Below are 6,947 nucleotides of genomic sequence, written 5' to 3'. Positions count from 1 at the left end.
TGCTTATCTGTGGTGACAATGGGATATTCACATGATCTACTTGATGTATGTTTTGGTGATCAACTTGTCGGTTCAGTGACCTTGTGAACTTATGCATAGGGGTTGGCACACGTTTTCGTCTTGACTCTCCGGTAGAAACTTTGGGGCACTCTTTGAAGTTCTTTGTGTTGGTTGAATAGATGAATCTGAGATTGTGTGATGCATATCGTATAATCATACCCACGGATACTTGAGGTGACAATGGAGTATCTAGGTGACATTAGGGTTTTGGTTGATTTGTATCTTAAGGTGTTATTCTAGTACGAACTCTAGGATAGATCGAACGGAAAGAATAGCTTTGAATAGATCGATCAGAAAGGATAACTTTGCGGTGGTTTCATACCCTACAATAATCTCTTCGTTTGTTCTCCGCTATTAGTGACTTTGGAGTGACTCTTTGTTGCATGTTGAGGGATAGTTATATGATCCAGTTATGTTATTATTGTTGAGAGAACTTGCACTAGTGAAAGTATGAACCTTAGGCCTTGTTTCAAAGCATTGCAATACCGTTTGTGCTCACTTTTATCATTAGTTACCTTGCTATTTTTATATTTTCAGATTATGTCGGAGTAATGGGCGACGGGTAGCCTAACCCGAGTCCCTGAGCCTTTCAAGACATCGGGGCCGGCTGCGACCCTCAGGACATCAAGATGAAGCGCCGCCTACTGATGGCCGGCTTGCCCAAGCAGCCGGCTGCCAGAAGGCGGCTAAGCTCCAGAAGGCAGCACCAAGACGGGCCGACTCCTTGCAGGCGGCCTCCAGAGAGGCCGGCTCCTAGCAGGTGGCCCACGGCGCCCTCAGAGTCTGCGCCCCCATTAAGAAGACAAGACATGATGTGGCTACAGTGTAGCCCATCACCCTCGTATCCAGGGCCGGGCATGGCCACAGTGTTCCGTACAGGCGGAGATCTCCACCCGGCGCGGCACTGTTGCCACTCCACCCCTGACATCACTACTGGCAGGCAGAGCCCTGTTCCCACGACGACCTGCCGGTACGGCCTGTAGGCGGCGGGCCCTACCGAACAGCGAGAGCCCGGAGGACGGCGGAGGCCTGACCAGTCGGACCCGAGGGAGGCCGGCCTCCAGTAGGCGGCCCTCCCTTCCCTCGGGGTCCGTGCGCCATTAACCAGATGAGACAGGAAGTGGCTACAGTGATCTCCCACCAGTCGGCGAGACTGTAGCCACGCTTCCCTGACCAAGTACACGTCATTAGCATCACGGCTACAGTAACCAGCAGCCGGCAAGACCTGCGAGCGGCGGGAGCAGCCTGTCAGCTCCGTACCAGACCAGTCGGCGGGGCCACCAGGCGGCGGGCTCCAGCAGCCGGCGGAGAAGCCGGCGACCAGAGACACTGACAGCCGGGTCCTACACCCGGCTGGATTACTATTATACCCCTTGGGGTAGGCCTATATAAACCCCCCAGGGCACCCATGCAAAGGGTTCCCAACCTGTTAGAACTAGACTCACACATAGAGAGAGGAGAGGGCGAGCCCTGCCTTCTTCCACCTCCAGCATACAGCTCGAGGAGCGCCATTGTACTCACTAGTGCCTTAGTGATCATGCGGAGACCCCGCAGAGCAGGACTAGGGGTGTTATCTCCTAGGAGAGCCCCGAACCTGGGTAAAGTGCGCCGGCATTCGTGTCTACGCCTCATCCCGCTTCCAGGCACCGGCGACGTTCTACTCGCTCCCACCATAATAAGCCATCCATTGGCATATGTCGCACCCAACCCCCGACATTAGGCGCCCACCGTGGGGCGAGGTGCACCGTCTCCCGGAGACCTGTTCTGGACGGGAACCTTGTTCCTTCCTGGTGAGCGCAGCCAGCTCGGCACGCCAAATGGCATCTGCGCCGATGCGCTGCACGGCGCGGAGGTCTCCTGCGCGGTGAGCTGCCTCGCCGATCTTGTTGGCGACATTCGCCTCTCCGACGAGCCCGCGTCTGATGCGGGCACCGATGGCCCCGAGAGCCATCGCCAGCGAGCCTGTTGTGGACTTGGAGTCGGTTGGCTCCACCGACCCGATGCTCGTCGACTCCGACACAGCGTCGCTTGACGCGTTCCCCACCAACGTGGTGGTCCACGACGAACCGCTTCCTCACGCGGACAGCGGTGGCAGCACCGTCACGGAGGTGCTCATCATCAGCCACGGCGAGCACTCTGGCAAAAGTGGCCAGGATCCGTTGCAGGCGGCGCTGCAAGACCTGACTGCGCCCATCCCGGAAGACGCCAACGCTGAGATGCTGGAGGCACGCCGTGTCCAATTCGTCGAAAGCACCAACCGGCTGGCCAGCATGACACGCCTTTCGGAGGCCTACCAGCGTGAGATGGATCGTGTCGGCGGCGGCACGCCAGCTCCTGGTGGGCCTAGCTGCATTGGCCTGATCCGGCAGCGTGGCGCGACCATCGCCAGCATGTTCGGGACAGATCGTCCCGTCTACGCCACGCCCGCAGAGAACATACGAGCCGCCCAGGCGGCAGCAGACGAGCTAGACAAGCTCGAGGGCGACGAGCGTCGCCACATGACGGAGCGCGTCCAGCAGCTCCTTGACGCGGCTGCCGAGCAGCAAGAAGCTGGCTGCCGCGTTGAAACGCCCAACCGGCAAAACGACGATCCGCCTCCCCGGTGAGAGAAAGGCGCGACATCTCGGACGCCGACTGGCGGCCTCCGCGATAGAAGAGACAAGGAGCCGGCTGCCAGCCGCAGCCGGACTCGCATCACCATCAAGCGCGACCAAGACGGCCGCCCAAGAGCAGTGCAGCGACGAGACGACTATCCGCCTCCCCCTCCCCGCAGGGAGAGGCGCATTTCACCGCCGCCTGTTGACCACCCGACACTCGGCGACCACCTTGGTCGCCGAGAAGGAGTCGGAGAGAACGACGCCTGCCACTGGATCGACCGCCTCAACCGATCCCTGGCACTAGAAGAAGAAGACGAGCTGGGTCCGCCTTGTTTTGGCCCCCGCATCCGAGATGAGCCCTTCCCCAAAGGGTTCACTCTCCCGAGAGATACACCCAAGTACACCGGCTCCATGAAGCCGGAGGACTGGCTGGTCGACTACTCCACAGCCGTCAGCATCGCCAACGGCAACAAGCGCGTTGCCGTGAAGTACGTTCCGCTCATGCTCCAGGGCACAGCCCGGACATGGATGAACAGCCTGAAGCCCCGCAGCATCAACAGCTGGGTCGATTTCACTGAAGCCTTCATCCGCAACTTCACCAGCACCTACAAGCGGCCGCCCAAGCCTCGCCAGCTCTCCTTGTGCGTCCAAGGCCCCAACGAATCAACTCGCGATTACCTCACGCGTTGGGCCGAGCTGCGCAACTCTTGCGAGGGCGTGCACGAGGTGCAGGCCATCGAGTACTTCACCGCCGGGTGCCGAGAAGGCACCCTCCTCAAGCACAAGCTTCTCTGCGATGAGCCGACGACCCTCGATGAACTGCTGATCATAGCAGACAAGTACGCCACGGCCGACTCCTCCATGAAGGCGGAGATCCAAGTTGACGCAACGGGCAAGGTGGCCCCTCAAGCTCCTCGGACCCCGGCTGGTGACACCAGTCGGCGTCAGCAACAGAATGACCATAAGCGCAAGGCCACGCAGCCGGCTTCCACGAGCCGGCAGGTGTCGACAGTTGAAGACCAGCAGCCGGAAGGGCAGCCTCCTCCCAAACGCCAGAAGGGCGGCAAGCCCAACTGGCTGCCCGCCTTCTCGTACGAGCAAACTCTAGATGCACCCTGCAAGTTCCACAGCGGCGCGAAGCCGTCCAACCACACCACTCGGAAATGCCACTTGCTCACTAGGATTGCCAAGGGCGATGGACTCCTGCCTCCCCCGCTTGTCGGGCCGCCGCCTCCTCCTCCTCCCCAGCAGCCGGCGGTTCGGCCAGTCGACGCAATACAAGATGAATATCCTGAAGAGCATGGGGCTTATGTTGTGTTCACCAGCGTGGCCGACGACAAGCACAGCAGACGGCAACGGCAACAAGAAGTAAATGCAGTAGCATCAGAGACCCCCGAGTTCATGCATTGGTCCGAGAAGCCTATCAGTTGGAGCAGAGCTGACCACCCGGAGGTGATGCCCTCTCCTGGTTCTTATGCTTTGGTCTTAGATGCCACCTTCGCAACAGAGAGGCGGGCTGCTCGCTTCTCCCGAGTCCTGATAGATGGCGGTAGCAACATCAGCATCCTGTACCGAGATACTATGGAGAAGTTAGGAATCAAACAGAGGCAGCTTCAGCCCAGTCGGACTGTATTCCATGGCATAGTTCCTGGCCTTTCCTGCTCACCAATCAGCAAGACACAGATAGATGTCCTCTTTGGGGACAAAGATCACTTTCGCCGAGAGCCAGTCTGGTTTGAGGTGGTGGGCCGTGAAAGCCCCTACCATGCGCTACTTGGCCGACCTGCTCTGGCCAAGTTCATGGCGGTCCTCCACTATGCTTACCTCAAGATGAAGATGCCAAGCACCAAGGGAATCCTGACCATAACCGGAGACTACAAGAAGTTGTCCGCCTGTGCGGCAGACAACAGCCGGCTAGCCGAGTCCCTTGTGATTGCAGCAGAGAAGCGGCTCCTTGACCGGGTTGTGGCAATGGTAGGCAAGCAGCCGGAAATGTCACCCAACCCCAAGGAGTCGAAAGCTGAGAGCTTGTTCAAGCCGGCAAAAGAAACAAAGAAGATACCCTTGGACCCGAAGCACCCGGAGAGGCACGCTGTCATAGGTGCAAACCTCGACAGCAAATAGGAAAGCGAGCTCATCGATTTCCTCCGTGAGAATCGGGACATCTTTGCATGGTCTCCCAAGGACATGCCGGGTGTCCCGACGGATTTCGCCGAGCACAAGCTACATGACCGACCTGATGCCAAGCCAGTCAGGCAGCCCTTGCGCCGCCTGTCAGAAGAGAAGAGAAGAGTTGTTGGAGAGGAGATAGCCCGGCTTCTAGCAGCCGACTTCATCATGGAAGTGTTCTTTCCAGAATGGTTAGCCAACCCAGTCCTTGTACTGAAGAAGAATAAGCAATGGCGCATGTGTATCGATTATACCAGCCTGAACAAAGCTTGCCCCAAAGATCCCTTTGCCCTGCCAAGAATTAACCAAGTAATAGACTCCACAGCCGGATGCGAGCTGTTGAGTTTTTTGGATGCATATTCAGGGTACCATCAGATCAAGCTGAACCCGGCTGACAGGGTGAAGACCGCCTTCATCACACCATTCGGAGCCTTCTGCTACTTGACCATGACGTTCGGCTTGAGGAATGTCGGCGCCACGTTTCAATGTTGCATGCAGAAGTGTCTCCTCAAGCAACTCGGCAGAAACGCCCATGTCTATGTGGACGACGTTGTGGTGAAGACGGAGAAGCCCGGCACGCTGCTAGAAGACCCCAAGGAAACCTTTGAAAACTTGCGCCGATTTCAAATCAAGCTCAACCCGGAGAAATGTATCTTTGGAGTACCAGCCGGCCAGCTTCTTGGCTTCCTGGTCTCAGAGCGGCAAAGTGTGCAACCCTGTGAAGATCAAGGCCATCAAGAGATGGAGGTGCCCACCCGACTGCTGGACGTGCAAAAATTTACCGGCAGTTTGGCATCCATCAGTCGTTTCATCAGTCGGCTGGGCGAGAAGGCTCTTCCCCTGTACCAGCTCATGAAGAAGACCATATTTTTCGAGTGGAACGACAAGGCGGATGAAGCTTTTCTCCAGCTCAAAAAGATGTTGACCACTGCGCCTGTCCTGGCGGCTCCGACTGCTAAGGAGCCCATACTTCTCTACATCGCCGCCACCAGCCGGGTGGTCAGCATAGTCATAGTTGTGGAACGCAAGGAAGATGGCAAGGCACTGCCAGTCCAGAGGCCGGTGTATTACCTGAGTGAAGCATTGTCCGCCTCCGAGCAGAACTACCCCCACTATCAGAAGATGTGCTACGGCGTGCACTTCGCCGCCAAGAAGCTGAAGCCATACTTTCAAGAGCACCCAATCACTGTGGTCTGCACTGCTCCACTTGCCGAGATCATTGGAAGCCGAGATGCTTCAGGCCGAGTGGCCAAATGGGCCATAGATTTGGCCCCCTACACCATCTACTACCAGCCTCGCACCGCCATCAAGTCACAAGCACTGTCCGACTTCCTCGTCGACTGGGCCGAGACCCAGTACCTGCCGCCAGTGCCAGACTCCACTCATTGGCGAATGCACTTTGATGGTTCTAAGATGTGCACCGGTTTGGGAGCCGGCATCGTCCTCACCTCTCCCAAAGGCGACAAGCTCAGATATGTGTTGCAGATTCACTTTGCCGCCTCCAACAACGTTGCTAAATACGAAGCACTCATTCACGGGCTCCGGCTAGCCAAGGAACTCGGCATTCGCCGGATCCTGTGCTATGGTGATTCCGACTTGGTGGTCCAGCAGTCGTCTGGCGACCGGGATGCCAAGGATGCAAATATGGCCAGCTACCGCTTCCTCGTCCAGCAACTCAGTGGATACTTTGAAGGGTGCGAGTTCCTCCATGTGCCAAGAAATGACAATGAGCAAGCAGATGCCTTGGCACTAATTGGCTCCACCCGGCAAGCAATACCAGCCGGCGTCGCCCTGCAACGCCTCCTCAAACCGTCTATCAAGTCGTCGCCAGAATCAGACTCCATCTTCGTGTCGGCTCCTCCCGAAGCATTCGGATCCGACTTGAGAACCTCAGCAGCCGGCGCGGGGACTTCGGCAGGCAGCTCGGGGACTGCGGCGGTCGCACCCAGCCCGGGGACTGCAGCAGTCGGCCCGGGGACTTCACTGATTCAGCAAGCGGCAGCCGACTCCAACCCACCGCCTCCCGGCCCAATTGCCCTCGTGCAAATTGCAGTTCTGGCAGTCCAAGAAATAGCAGCACCTTCATGGGCGTAGCCCATCCTCAACTTTCTGGTGAACAAA

The sequence above is a fragment of the Aegilops tauschii genome, chromosome 2, assembly GCF_002575655.3.
Source record: "Aegilops tauschii subsp. strangulata cultivar AL8/78 chromosome 2, Aet v6.0, whole genome shotgun sequence".
In the NCBI taxonomy this organism is placed as follows: Eukaryota; Viridiplantae; Streptophyta; class Magnoliopsida; order Poales; family Poaceae; genus Aegilops; species Aegilops tauschii.
Note: the sequence above shows the minus strand (reverse complement) of the source record.